The sequence below is a fragment of the Pelophylax lessonae genome, assembly GCF_965119305.1.
Source record: "Pelophylax lessonae genome assembly, chromosome: 4".
Classification (NCBI taxonomy): domain Eukaryota; kingdom Metazoa; phylum Chordata; class Amphibia; order Anura; family Ranidae; genus Pelophylax; species Pelophylax lessonae.
The window spans coordinates 147,873,494-147,889,351 of record NC_138771.1 but is presented as its reverse complement, the minus strand read 5'-3'; the positions used below and the strand labels follow the sequence as shown (position 1 = coordinate 147,889,351).

Sequence of the window (15,858 nt, the reverse complement as noted above, 5' to 3'; positions counted from 1 at the left end):
GGGGGTCTCTTAATAGCCAACTCCACCTTTCGCAACATGTTACACCTGTATTTAGGCCACATCATTTATTCACAGAAATCTGTAATTAAATTAACTACAAGTCACTTCTTCCAACGTGGTAGATACATTATTAGTTTTCAATGGAGTATGAGTGCAGTAATCAGCACGCTTGTATTCCACTTTCACAGAGTACAAAGGTATGAGGAGAGGCCTGGAGGAAGAGGGCAATGCTTTGCATGCTAATGTGAAAAAATAATAAATGCACATTTCTCCATGCAAAAACATTGGCAATACCTGCTGTACGCAGTATTGCCTCACATCAACTTGACTGTGTCCCAGTCAGGGAGAATCCTCTTTACTCCCTGTTCTTGTGACAGGAAAGATATGAAATCTCTTCAATGGGGACAGACCAAAAATAGCAACATACCCCTTCCCTATTCTAGGCTTTTTGCCCGTCAACAAAAACTATTACTAACCCTGAACATGTATAAAACAGCATACATTATTTTGAATACTTTTATTTGTGACAGCAATTCTTGTAGTGTGTGATCTGTGTCTTTCAGGAAGCATTATCTAAAGTAGGACCAAAAAGGCATGACCAAGTATCAGCACACACAGCATAATCAAAGGAGGTCAGCCAGTTCAACCTTATCTAATAGAGAAACAACAATATTTGCAGCACTTTCGTGCTGCTCCATTAGAAATCTCTTCTTGTTTTAATGTTTACTTAAGTGCTCATGTTACAAAAAGGACAGCTCAAGTACAGTAAGTGCTGAAGGGAGCAAGCAAAGTGAAGAATGCATTATAGGAAATGTGCCCAGGGGCACCTCAGCCAGCCTAGGTTTTTTTTCTCTTCCTTTGCATTTAATATGAAGGGCATACTTTCTCTACAGAGCCTCTGGACACAGCTGTCCATTTCTGGTTTGTCGCTTTTGACCATAGGCAGTAGTGCATTTAGATAAACAAAGGCCTTTCCTAAATAAAGTGGTGGAAAATAATTATTTGATCCCCTGCAGATTTTGTAGGTTTGCCCACTTACAAATAAATTAAGGGTCTATCATTTTTATCATAGGTTTATTTTAAATGATAGACAGAATATCAACCAAAAAGCCAGAAAAAAAACATGATGCAAAAATGTTATAAATTCAGTTGCAGTTCAGTTAGTAAAATAAGTATTTGTTCTATCAACCAACAATAATTCTGGCTCCAGTATGTGCTAATGTGGTACACAGATTAGTCCTGTCAATTTCAGAAGGTGTGAAAACAAAAACTTTGTTATGTGTATAAAAGACACCTGTCCACAGAATCACTTTCATTCAAATCCACCATCATGTGCAAGACCAAAGAGCTGTCAAAATTCTAGACCTTCACAAGGCTGGAATGGGCTAAAAGACCATCAGCAAGAGTTTTGGTGAGAAAAAGAACTGTTGGAGCGATTATTTGCAAATAAAAAATATAAAGTGACCATCAATCACCCTCAGTCTAGAGCTCTATGCAAGATTTTGTCTCATGGTGTAAGGATGATCATGAGAAAAGTAAGGGATCAGCCCAGAACTACAGGGGGAGGAGCCTGTGAATGTTCTCAAGGCAGTTGGGAACACAGTCACAAAAAAAAAAAAAAAAAAAAACATTGGTAACAATACGCCGCCATGCATTGAAATTCAGCAGCGCCCGCAAGGTCCCCCTTCTGGCTTATTTGAAGATTGCAAATGAACAGCGTAATGATTCAGAGAAGGATTGGGAGAAAGTGCTGTGGTCAGATGAGACCAAAATTGAGCTCTTTGGCATTAACTCAACTATCCATGTTTGGAGAAAGAACAACATTGACTAGAAAGAACAAAGTTCACTATGTATAAACAAAACAATTTTTTTTTCACCATATTCACCAATTTATTCAATTATTTTATTTATTCACCTTTTTTCACCATAAGCGCAGGTACCCACACCACACAAAGTTCACTATGACCCTAAGAACACTATCCCTACAGTCAAGCAAGGAGGGGGAAACATGCTTTGGGGCCATTTCTCTACTAAAGGTACAGGCCGACTTTGCCACATTGAGAGGCCAATGGACAAGACCAATTACTGTAAAATCTTGGATAAAAATGGATTTTTGTAAAATCTTACCGTAAAATCCTTTTCTCTTAAGCTCATTGACAGACGTAGTCCTCCTTGATTAATATCAACTCGGGTTATACTGCCCTCTACAGGAGTAGGACTAGACAGGAAAGAAAACGTTCTGGCCACACCCTAGGGGCAGTCCCAGAGGGTATATCCTCTCACTTCCTGCTACAGCAAATCAGTTATGTCACAAAGCAGTGTTTAGAGAATTTAACCCAACCCAACTCAAAAACAGAGGGGCGGGTACAACGTCTGTCAATGAGCTTAAGAGAAAAGGATTTTACGGTAAGATTTTACAAAAATCCATTTTTCTCTGTCGCTCATTGACAGACGTAGTCCTCCTTGATTAATATCAACTCGGGACGTCCCAAAGCAGTGCCACAAATGAGGGGTGGGAAGATGGAAATCAAAATCCAATCTAGAAGGCCCAACCGGTGCCAACTGGAAGTTTTAAAAGGCTCATCAATCACACGATGAGACTCAACTGAATTCCAACGGTAAAAAACCCTCGAGGTAGACCACCGGTCTCCTCAAATTGCGGCCTGCAAAACCTTGCGGCCAAATGAGGCATCCGCCGATGCCATCACATCAACTTTATAAAATTTTGTAAAGGTATGAACCGATGACCAGGTAGCCGCCTTGCACACCTGGACCACTGACGCCTGATGGCGGTAGGCCCAGGAAGTACTGAGCGCTCGAGTGGAGTGCGCCTTAACAGGGAACAGAGGATTCCGACCCTTAATAGAATAAGCCTGTACCACCGTCTGTCTAATCCATTTGGAGATAGTCGCGGCAGATGCAGGCAACCCCTTTCTGGGGCCATCCGTGATCACAAAAAGTGAATCCGTCTTACGGAACGATTCCGTAGTCTTCAGGTATACCCTGATTGCCCGAACTACATCCAAGGAATGCAACGCATATTCCTGAGGATGATTGGGCTTAGGACACAAGGAAGGTAGCACAATATCTTCATTCAGATGAAAATCTGAAACCACCTTAGGAAGAAAGGATGGCTTCGGATGAAGAACTACCTTATCTCTATGAACCACTAGATATAGGGAATGGCATGATAATGCAGCCAGTTCTGACACCCTGCGTGCAGAAGTGATAGCCACCAAGAAGGCCACCTTCTGGGATAATGTAAGCAAGGGAATCTCCCTGATATTTTCAAAGGGAGGTTTCTGAAGAACCGACAAACACCAAATTAAGATCCCAGGGCGGTAAGGGCGCGCGCACTGGCGGAACCAAGTGCCACACCCCCTGGACACCAAGGAATGAGTAGCCCAAGGCTTCTGAAAGAAGATTGCTAATGCTGAAACCTGACCCTTGATAGTGCTCAAGGATAGTTTCTGCTCAACCCCCTTTTGCAGAAAAGCCAAGATTCGGGTCACCGAATAGGTACGTGGGGGAAATTCCAAAGATTCACACCACGCGATATAAGTCTTCCATGTGCGATAATAGACTTTGCTGGAAGTTGCTTTCCTTGCTTTAATTAGAGTAGGAATAACTGAAGCTGACAACCCTCTGTCCTTCAGTACCTGGGTCTCAATAGCCAGGCCGTTAAAACCAGCGACTGTAAAGCACGATGGAAGATCGTTTTGAGACCGCAGATCCTCCCTGAGAGGAAGTCTCCAAGGAGCGTCTGCGACTAGCCTGTCCAAGTCGGCGTACCCGGCTTGACGAGGCCAGCTCGGAATTTCCAGGATAACTGGAGTTCCCTCCAACTCTATCCTGCGGAGAAATCTCAGCAGCAATTTGAGAGGCTGCGTCCGCTAGAGGATCGCGGGTGCGAGCCCTGTTGAGCCAACCTACCAACAGATCCATATCCGGGGTGCCCCAATGAAGGGACAGCTGGTGAAATACCTTTGGATGAAGAGACTATTCCTCTTGATCCAGAATCTGACGGCTGAAATAATCTGCCTGTCCACCCCCGTGATAAATATCGGAGAGAACTGGAACAACTGTTCCCCCAATAAGAATGTTGGCCACTTCTATGGCCGCCAGGGCACTCTTGGTGCCCCTTGGTGATCGACATAAGTCATGACCGTGGCATAGTCCGATTGGATCCGAACAGGGCTGCCCTGGAGCTGCTCGGTCCAGTAAATCAGACATAGTCCGATCGCTCTCAGTTCCAACCCATTTATCGGTAACCTGGAATTTATCAGAAGAAATTGTTTCCCCTGGCTGAGCATCGGAGACCGAAGCCACCAGACCAGAGCCTCCCTGGTCCGCTCACTCAATCGGATCCGATTGTCCAGGGAACCGGGATTCCGATTCCATATGAGAAGAATCTCCTCTTTGGAGAATTCGGGTATGAGACTGGGCAAACAGTACTGCCTCTGAGGAGACCATCAATCCCAGCCAGTTGACGGACAGCAACATTCGAATCATTGACTGAATCTTCTGGAGTTTCTCCGCCTGGAGAAACACTCTTGCCAAGGATGTATCCAAAATTAGGCCCAGATAGTTCAGTCTCCTGGTGGGAACCAGGGATGATCTTTGGGAAAAGCAACGAAAACGCTGATGTCCTGCGAAGATGGGGATATGAGGATAGGCATCCTAAATGTCTATGGACGCCAGGAAATCCCCCTGATGCAGGGAGGCCACCACTGTATGGATGGACTCCATCTCTTCCAAGACCAGAATTGGACGCACCTAGCCCTTTTTCCTGGGCATTGTGAACAAGTTCGACTAGAACTCCTCCAAGGAATGGGAACTACCACTGCTTGTTGTATCAAGCTGTCCCCCACAAAGCTTTTTAAGCGACCCGGGGATGTCGAATATTGGAAGGGAAGAATCGCACCGGAAGTGATCGAAACTCGATCTTGTATCCCGACCATATGACCTTGCGAACCCCTTTATCCGGGATTCTGGAAAGCCCTGGATCCGGAAACCGGTGAAGACGTCCCCCCATCCTAGAGATGGGTGGGGCCCATTCTGTCAATCCAACGGGATAACAGTGGCTTTATTTAGTCTGGAAATCGGTGAGTCCACTATTGGTGGTACCGTCCATCTTTGAAATGAGGGATTCCTCAAAATGATAGCGCCTAGCAATGCATTTGGAAATAGCAGGGCTCATTTACGGACAGTTACATAGTTAGTAAGGTTGAAAAAAGACATCAGTCCATCCAGTTCAACCTATGATGCGTGTGTGTGTGTTTGCTTTTAACCGTACATTGTATACCCCTGTATGTTGTGGTCTTTAAGGTGTCCAATAGTTTTTTGAAACTATCAATGCTCCCTGCTGATACGACTGCTTGTGGAAGAGAATTCCACATCCTTACTGCTCTTACAGTGAAGAACCCCTTACGCACTTTAAGGTTAAACCGCCTTTCCTCTAGTTTTAGTGAGTGGCCACGTGTCTTATTGTATCTCCTTTCTCTGATTAGTTTGTTCCTTATGCTCGGGTCACCAGTACAGTATTTGTACATTGATATCATATCCCCCCTCAATCGTCTTTTCTCCAGAGAGAAAAGGTTCAGTGCTTGTAGTCTTTCCTCATAGCTGATGTCCTCCATTCCCCTAATTATTTTTGTTGCCCTTCTCTGGACTTTCTCCAATTCCAGCACATCCTTCCTGAGGACCGGTGCCCAGAACTGGACAGCATACTCCAGATGTGGCCGGACCAGAGTCTTGTAGAGTGGGAGAATAATCTCTATTTCTGGAGTGAATCCCCTTTATTATACATCCCAGTATTCTGTTGGCTTTGCTTGCGGCGGCTTGGCATTGCATGCCACTGCCAAGCTTGTTGTCTACCAGTACCCCCAAGTCTTTTTCCATCCTAGACTCACCCAGAGGTTCCCCCCCCAGTGAGTAGCTTGCTTTCTGGTTTCTGGCCCCCAAGTGCATTACTTTACATTTATCAACATTAAACCTCATCTGCCATGTAGTTGCCCACCCCGTTATTTTGTTCCTTTTTTTTGGACGACCCTATTTGGGCAAGGGAAACCCTTCACCATTTTGGTAGGTTTGCTAGTACCAAAAAAGGAATATGAGTCTCAGCTACCTCTGCCGGTGTAACCAAGATTTAAGGTTTCCCAGACAGACACAACTAGTGCTTCCACCAACGCTTCTTGTGCTATGGCGGAGGCAGAAGCGTCCTCCTTACTGTCTGAGGAGACCGTACCCGAGACAACAACCCCAGAAAGGGACTGCAATGACCAGCTCAGAATCCGTATCTGAGGTATCAGATGACATAGAGGTAGGCGGGGGTCGCTCTTCTTGACCCCCATCCCTGACAGGCTACCTCCACCCGGGATACCAAAGACTCCAAAACTGCTGATAATGCATCATCACAAGTGGGGTACTGGAGGGTCCTGCGGCCACCCTGAGGGGATCAGGCGGGGATACATGTGTGACAGGGTTCATGTAACAAGACACTTGCCAGCAAACACAAAAAAAATTAATTGCAAGAAAAAAACTTTTTTTTTAACTTAGTCCCCCAGCGCAGTAGCGCCCCTCAGTCTACCTGCTTGGACCCCTCAGAGAGAGAGAGAGAGAGAGAGAGACCCCAAGGCTCACCTGATTCACAGAAGTTTATCAACCTGCTTCCAGCACTGTCTGTTACAGACAGGAAGTCTTTGGCTTGCTTTCCCTGGGCCAAGGAGGCGGCTCCGCCCCTTTACACGCCTTCCGGCACCTCCCAATTACTCCACGAGGTGTTTGGTCACCTCAAACATGGCCGCCCCCCATGCTGGAGACACGAGGCTACGCCAATATGGCGGCCTCGTGCGATCTGCAGGAAAATGGCGGCGGCCTGTGTAGGATAGCGGCAGCTTGCCAGCTAGCAGCGGCCTGCAGGATGAGTGCATTCGGCCTGCGGAAGTGCCTCGGCCTGCGGGAGGTGGATGGCGATCTGTGGCAGCAGTAACTCAGGCATAGGCATCGGCCTGTGTACACACTAGACAGGTAGGATACCTCTATACCTCAATAGTAATGCCTTTTAGTAGTCTGCCACTGACTTCAGTCACCCTTACAGTCATATAGTGACTTTAGATAGTCAGCTCCCAAACCAAGCCTCCTGGTTTCTATTCACAAAAATCACACTCAAATTGGGGGATCTGTGACCTGTTATAGGATAGAGGGGAGACCCAGAAACTGAGTGTCCGACCATCCCAGAGAGGGGCCCGCGTCCACCAACAAACCCGACAGGGGGAGAGGGGGAACATTCTACTCACCATACCGGAACCAGGCGGGCGCCAACTCCTGACAGAACCCCTCTCCACCGGGGTGGGGGGGCTGTCGACCAATACGGACGCCGTGACTGTTGGTCATTGGCGTCCAGGCGAGACGTTTAACTCGCAGGGTCAGTCCCCGTCCAGTGGGACTATGTCGCGGCCGACCCAGCGCGGAGCTATGGCCTGCACGCGCTCGTAGGCTGAACTGGGGTGACCACTGGATCTCAACATCCAGCCCGTCGCCCAGTTTCAGCATACTTGCTTGAAGATCTCACAGGAACACTGGAGAAAAAAAGCTGTCTAAAAAGTATTTCTAAAAAAAAATCCTGCCAGGACCGAAGATCCTAGCAAGGAATCTAGGTCCTTACTCCTAACTAGACAGAAAAAAACTGATTTGCTGTAGCAGGAAGTGAGAGGATATACCCTCTGGGACTGCCCCTAGGGTGTGGCCAGAACGTTTTCTTTCCTGTCTAGTCCTACTCCTGTAGAGTGCAGTATAACCCGAGTTGATATTAATCAAGGAGGACTACGTCTGTCAATGAGCGACAGAGAAAAATCTTCTTCCCTCAGCCACAACACTGAGGATGGGATGTGGATGAGTCAGCAGGACAATGACCCAAAACATACTATCAAGGCAACAAAGGAGTGGCTCAAGAAGCAGCACAAGGGATTGTAAGCCCATTTTTTCTGGTGCCGTGTATGACCCCAGCAGCTGGCTCTCATCTCATTGGACAGATTGATAGCAGCAGGAGCAATTGGCTCCCGCTTTGGTCAATCAAATCCAATGACACGGAAGCGGAGGGCGGGGCAGAGTCCTGCTGTGTGTCAATGGACGCAGCAGCAGGAATCGGGAACACGCCCGCACGGGTGCCCCCATGGAAAGTGGCTTTCCTTGAGGAGACCCAATAAAGAGGAGGAGCCAGGAGCGCCGCCGGGGCACCCCAGAAGAGGAGGATCAGGGCTGCACTGTGCATTATCCTTGCACAGAGCAGGTAAGTATAACAAGTTTGTTATTTATTTTTTCTTTAAAAGTAACCTTTGCATATGATCTGATCTTTCGGACTGATCCTTTGACCTCTCTTCTGAAGCGGCTTCGAGCTTTACACAACTATGGAGCTCTGTCCCACTTTCAAATTAAGTTTGACAAATTTTCGGACCTCTCCATAACGCTCGAACAGGCCACCATCGACAGTCTACGTCTTATGACTCCTATCTGTTGGGCGATAGATTCCATCCGCTATCTTGGGACTAATCACGCCGAACCCTGCATCCCTTTATACAGCTAACTTCGACCCGCTGCTTACTCTGATACGGACTGATCAATCACACTGGCACTCTTACACTTTACCATGGTTTGGCCGCTGTAGCGTGCTTAAGATGGCAGTGCTACCCAAGATTCTTTACTTGATGCAAACACTCCCAAAACGCTATGTTTCGTTTTGTCGCATCGAAAACCTCGCCTTCAGTGCCAGCTCCATCTTTCCAGATCTCGGGGGGTGGGCCTACCTGACATTCTGACCTATTACAGAGCGGCTCATCTGTCTTGGGTGGTGGACTGGCATTGCCACACGGAAGCAAAACAATGGGTGGCCATGGAGATAGACGTCTCGGGGAACAGCGAAGAGCTGGCCCTGGATCGCCTCCACCCTGCCGAGGGAAATCTCTATACACGCCACTATGGGTGCCACCATCCGGGTATCCCAAGAGGCCTTTTGGAGCACACGAGTCTCACCCCCTTCTGTCCCCGATGACCCCCATCCTTGGCAACCCCGAGTTCGTTCCGGGTATATGCTGTTTACCATTACTATTGAAAGAGAAGATAAACCCTACATTTTTGGTTGTCCCCAGAAAAGTAATCTTCGTAAGGGGACTCTAGTTCTGTGACCTAGGGGTCCCTCAAGGAATTCCCTTAAAATTTTACTAAACTCACAACAGTAAAATCAGGCCTTTATATACAGTAAAGCATGCTTGTTATACTCAATGTGGAACCTAAGGTTAATCCTCTGCATGGTGTAAAAATGCTGTTTGATCCTATCTTCTGAGACTTCGCTTCTTCCACTGTCCCCAATCCATCTCCAGATCAGACAAAGCCATTGGAATCACTCTGCACATACTCAGTTTGGTGTGTATTGATGGCTCTTGGGATGGTGCATGTGATCAGCACAGGACCAATCAGCACTGTCCAGAGAGAGGTTCAGGGGTCTTACAGCCTCATAGGACATTTAGAGTAGAATGAAAACTCCTCCTACAAGCTTTAAGCAGACACTGATAGACACTGCTATATACCGCTGATGAGAGAGGTATTTAGCATTTTATATTTACTAAAATTGCATTTCCATGTTATGTACTGTGGGAGACCAGACATAGTGAAGGAATGCAGGATCCTGGCTTTAGTAACACTTTAGCTTGAAGGGATTTTCTCTCAATTCCTGTTTTGGCTATGGGAAATCAAGTGAAGCTAAATCTCCAGAACAGGACACAGAAGGCAAAAAAAAACCTGAAAGGAGTAATAACCCTCTCTTACTCTATCGAAAATATAAAAAAGAAAAGTTTTGCCCATAGTTCTAGTTGTGAACAGAACCTGCGCGCTATTTTTTTTCCTCCTCTGGGCTTCCATCACAGCACTCACACTGGTGTTTCCCTGTGCCTCCTTTGACATATGGCATCCCATAAGAGCTTCCTCTACCTGCAAGCTTGCATTTGGAGTTAAGAGGGCCACAGAGTCAAAGCCCCACATCACATGCTCCACAACTTCTCGCTTGGGAGAAGTTGAAAGCTTATTTTGTTTGTTTTACATATTATGACTTCAAAAGCCAAAAAGCCTTGTTGCTAGCCATCATTTTTCACAACCTCCTGGATTCCCTGCATAGCTTGCAGCTTTTACCCTGAGGTATACTTTAATATTCTTTATCCTACATATCCCCTAGTACCTTGCTGCCTGCAAGCAGAGTATTCCTGTACTGACATTGCCTCCTGAAACTCCTCTCATCACATCTGAAGTGCAGAAGGTAGGCTATTTGAAATGTGTGCCACAGCTGTGACTACTCACAGGGTACAGTGAATCAAAAGTAGTAAAATGCTTGGGGATAGTCATAAAATAAGTTTACTAATAGCAGATTCCATAGAGTCACTTTAGCCAGTTCTGGACCGGAAGGATTTGCCCCCTTAAGCACTTCAGCGCCGAAGGTCTTACTCCCTTAATGAACAGGCAATTTTTGCAATTCGTCACTGCGTTACTTTAACGGAAAATTGCGCGATCGTGTGACGCTGTACCCAAATACAATTGATGTCCTTTCCCCCCCCACAAATAGAGATTTCTTTTGGTGGTATTTGATCACCTGTGCAGTTTTTAGATTTTGCGCTATGAACAAAAAAAGAGCGAAAATTTTGAAAAACTCAATTTTTTTTTTTACTTTCTGCTATAAAACAGTGGGAAAGTTGCACGTGTGTCAGGTGGCTCTGATTGCCGCCTGACACTCTCGATCTCTCCCCGCTGAGAGAAAAGGACGTACGGCTGATGTAAACACAGCCATCCGACTTGTGCCTGCAATGATCACAGAGACTATGTGATCCTGCAATACAGGATCGCATAACTATGATCATTTCACTTTCATTTTTACCAAAAATATGTAGCAGAAAATTGGCGTAAAATGTTAAAAATTAGATTTTATATAATTTTATATATAATTTTATAAAATTAATATTTTCTTGCTTTTCAAAATTGTCGCTCTTTTTTTGTTTATAGCACAAAAAAAAAAAAAAAAAAATCGCACAGGTGATCAAATACCACCAAAAGAAAGCTCTATTTGTAGGAAAAAAAAAGTTCACACAGGAGAGGCAGCCTGCCGCAGTAAATATGCGGCGGGTGGTCTTAAAGTGATAAGCTTTCACTCCTACAAGTAACATGATCCTAAAGGCAGCAATCTAAAGGCCCTGTTCACACCTGAGCGTTTTTTCAGCTCGTAAAACGCTCATCGCTATAGTCTCAAACGCCCAACAAGCAAAATCCCATTCATTTCAATGACCCCTATTCACATATGAGCTTTTTGTCGCCTGAAGCAAAAAAAAAAAAAAAAAAAAGTACATGAGCTTTTTTTGGCTGATTACAAGCGTTGTTAGATGTCAATGCCTGCCTCCAAACACCTGCAAAAAAAACGCCTGAAAAAAACACCTGAAAATGATACGCTCTGGTGTGAATGGAGCCTAAAGGAATTTTCATAAAAGGCTAAATTTCCACTATAAAGGCTGCAAGTAGAAAAAAATTAAAACACAAAACAAAAAAGACATCCCAGCTTGCAACATCCACTGGTGAGATTCCAAGGTCACCCAGTCATAGTCAGTGTGAATTAGGTCACTACTGCTGGTAATATTCCCTTAAGGAGTCCAGCAAAAGGCTACAAGATGAGGAAATGTGTGTCACTGTAGAGAAAACACAATTTCTCCCCCCACAAGTAGACTTTCATCACACCAGTGATTTATGGGCAGATTTAGAACAGTTCTCAAAGGATAACACCGGCAGATCACAATTGGAGTCTGTAGTGTTAAAGGTCTGATTTGATTACCAATGCTTTACAGAGTGACAACAGACTTTATATGCATATTTAAACGAACTGCATACAATATTTTTCTTGTCAAGAGCTCAAATTCGTATTTATAAACATTTTACACATTTCCATAGTAGTTTCCACAGATACTGAATAGATGTAAATTTCAGCTAACCTCAGCAAATTGCTCTATAAATGCAAACGTGGCCTCTTTAGTGGGGTTATCTGGAAACATCGTTCTAAACTTCTAGGAAACCTATGGGTCTCATCAAGAATATAGAATACTTAAAGCGGAGTTCCACCCGAAATTTATACTTACCTCCATCTTCTCGCTCCGGGTCACCTGAAAAACAAATGGATAATCGCAATTTTTTTTTTTTTTTTTACTTACCTTTTAGAGAAAATATACTCACCTTACTTCCTTCTTCCTCCCCTCGGCGGCCACGGCGATTCGTCACTTCCTGGCTTTTGCAATGATTCCTGGGAGCTGAACGTCATCGCTCCCAGGAATCATTGCGCCTGCACCGGCCCCGACGTCAGTTCCGGGGCGCGCGCATCATTCCCTTCTAAACCGCTTCTGGGCATGCCCAGAAGCTGTGGAGGGATGACGCGTGCGACCCGGAAGTGACGTCAGGGCCGGTGCAGTGCATCGTGGGACCGAAGAAGGAAGAGGACCGAAGAGGACGTGGAAGAGGATCGCGCTGGCTTCAAGCTGCCCACACCTGAGATGGCAGCGCTGGACAAGACATTTTCAAGGTAAGTATTTCTCCTGAAAGGTAAGTGCAACCCGGGACAGATCAGAGGCTAGCCATTGTGGAATGTGCTAGCCCTGACTGTCCCGGGGGTATTTTTATAAAAAAAATGTATAACCAGGGTGGAACTCAGCTTTAAATAGCCAAATAGACCAGTTAATGGGGTACAGTGATCTTTTTGAAATTTTAATAAACTGTTAGTGAGACACCACCTGTACTTAAAGGGGTTGTAAAGTCAAGTTTTTTTTTTATCTTCATGCATGCTATGGATTAGGATGAAAAGCCTTCTGTGTGCAACAGCCCCCCTATAACTTACCTGAGGTCCCTCTCTGTCCAACGATGTTCATGAGTGTCTCAGCTGTCCAAGATTCTCCCTCCTGATTGGCTGCTGCTGCCAATCAGGAGAGGGGCGGTTGGGCTCAGTGTCCGAATAAACACGGGGGCTGTGACTAGGCTCGGGTGCCCCATAGCAAGCTGCTTGCTGTGGCGGCACTCGCCAGGATGACAGCAGAGGAACCCAAAGAGGAGGATACGGGCTGCCCTGTGCAAATCCACTGCAACAGAGCAGGTAAGTATATTTTTTGTTATTTTTATAGGGAAAAAAAAAAAAACGAGACTTTACAATCACTTTAAGGGGTAAACTAAAGTGGGGTACACACTAAGAAAAAACAGGCGAACGATAGTCTGATTTTCCTCGTTATTTCACAGTAAATGGAAACCAAAGAACGAAAACTTGCACGACAAATGCTTTTTTTGTTGTTTCTGATCAAGCGCACTCTTTCCTGATTTTTCTTGTACACAAAGCGTACGAAAACAATACACATAAAAACATAAATCGTTTCGTTCTGTTCCCATTTGAGAAAAAGTTTGGAGTTTGTCCCTTCTAGAATTTTCCTTCGAAAAGTCGTAATCGGCTATAATCAGTTATATCCATGTATATATATTTACAGCAGATTAGAAAACCATATTCACCAATGCAAAAGGACTTCAGGCAATTCGAAAACTCTTTATTCTACACAAAAAAAAGGAAAAAAAAAAACCCAGAGTGGAAAAGTAGCATTTTTGCTCTGTGGCACTGTGGGTTTTGATCCCGTCCCAGCCAGGATGCCATCTGTATGGAATTTGTATCCTTGTGTTTGCATGGGTTTCCTCACACACTCCCCCTCACCTTCATTGTGTGGATAGCCGAATCAGTTTATTTTTATTTCTCATTCAGCAGTGTATGGAAAGCCCTAATGTTAATGGTGAGCAATGCGCCAGATAATTAAATCACAATTTGTTTCTGAAACCAGTTTGAGTTTTTTTTTTTTTTTTATTATTATTGACTGTAAACACAATGGCATGTCAAAAGACAAGTATGCATTCTTAATGCAAAAAAAAAAAGAAAAGGACCCATTGCTCTCAGACAACTCTAAAACCTCCAAATTTGTTTTTGGCTGCTGTGATCCGACTTCCTGTTCGTGGGTGGCTACATTCGTTCTCTATGGTCCTCCTGTATGTAGGAGGGTACTATAGATATTTATTGCTCAATTCAGAGATGGACTAGGTTCCAAACAGTATGGGATTTGTAGTGTGCATAGAGAAGAGCATGACGAACCAAAATGCATTGATCATTCTCAAAGGGAAAGTAACTAGTTTTATAACTATATTTTCGTAAAAAATAGATTACAAGATCACTGAATAGTGGATGTGTTTAGAGTATTTTGGACAAGGAGGATATCATTTAGTGTCACATTTATATTTATGATACTTCAGAGCACAGCTGTTCTACTGAAGAGAAAACTTGGAAACAGATCTAGCTTAATTTCTACTTAAAGGCTTCGGGATAGGAGAAATGTATATTTACAGAAATGAAATCTGAAGTTTCATTCACACTATTGGTTACGTTAGAACGCATCCCATGGTTTACTTTTTTTTTTTTTACTTTATTGAAATGTTACAAAATTACTTAAAACTATACACACCACAGTGCATTGTGATGTGATGCAATGCATCGCAATGTGTTATGTATAAATGCATCTTGTCCTATTTTTCAGAGTGAACTGAAACAAGAAAAATGGCCTCGCCTATAAATTGGGGCTGCGTTGGGCAACATTGCCTTATAAATATGGTGTAAACGGGAACAACTTATGAAAAGTCAGTCTTCCTGAATCAAAAAAGCAAAGTGTGGGGGGCTGGGAATGACCCAAAAGTCAAAATGTTGTAGACAGAACTCACAAAATTAATGGAGATTTTTCAGATACACTTATACTGGATTGTTGAATACAGTTTTTTGTACTGTTATAACAATGCTGAAGTTAAAAAAAAATCAAAGTATGCTGTGACTGTAGACCTCCGTTAAAGAGGAAGTTTACCCAACATCTAAATCCTAGTACACAGGTGCCAAATGTCAGGTGGCATTTCATCGGTTTAATAGAAACCGGCCGACATTCGGCCCATTTGTACAGCAGCTGGGCCTGTTGGCCGGCTTCTGTCAAAGAGGCATGTCCGATGAGCGCTAAGCAGAGTGTTATGGCGAGGGATCTGTGTGAAGCCGCCGCTGACAGCTCAGTGTGGCATCGGACCAGAGCTGCTGTTGAAAATTATAGAGTCTTTTTTTCCCCTAAAGGTTAGATCGATTAGGCTTAGAATTTAGCAGAGTAAGTTTAGGGTTAGGTTTTGACTGGACTTCTTTAAAATATTAGAGTGGAAGTTTAGCCAAAACCTGCTCTGTGCCACATTCTAAGACTAATCTATCTAACCCTGTAAAGCAAAAAAAAAAAAAGAAAAGCTATATTTTCCTTTTCTACACCCAATCCAGTCTCCAGCAGCAGCAGGTCTGTGCAGGAGAGGACCAACAAAGGCTGTGAAATTAATGGAAAGTAACTAGGGATTGAACGATTATCGGCAAGGCCGATATATCGAGGGCCGATATGCACTTCCCCCGATATATATCGGAATTGGCCCCGGAGGTAACCAATATTGTCATGATGTGCATGTTACACCTCGCGCCCCCGCGCACTGAGAGAGCTGCCTTTTTAGGCCGCCTCCCTCAGCCTCGGCTGGAGTCGGGGAGTCTCGGGACAGTGAGTGTGCAGTGTACAGTGCACACAGTGTGTTGAACACAGCCGCCATACATACATACATCCACGGGTGCCAGCCAGCCACCACAGGGTGCCAGCCACTCACCCAACACAGGGTGTCAAGGGTGTCAGCCACTCACCCAACACAGGGTGTCAGCCACTCACCCAACACAGGGTGTCAGCCACTCACCCAACACAGGGT

At 44.8% G+C, this 15,858-nt stretch overlaps 1 protein-coding gene across 1 annotated transcript in view; it reads right to left on the bottom strand.

Moving 5' to 3' along the window:
- SND1 (staphylococcal nuclease and tudor domain containing 1) overlaps nucleotides 1-15,858 on the bottom strand; it is a 967,943-nt gene that overhangs the window by 736,175 nt on the left and 215,910 nt on the right. The gene's annotated exons all lie outside the window — the stretch shown is intronic.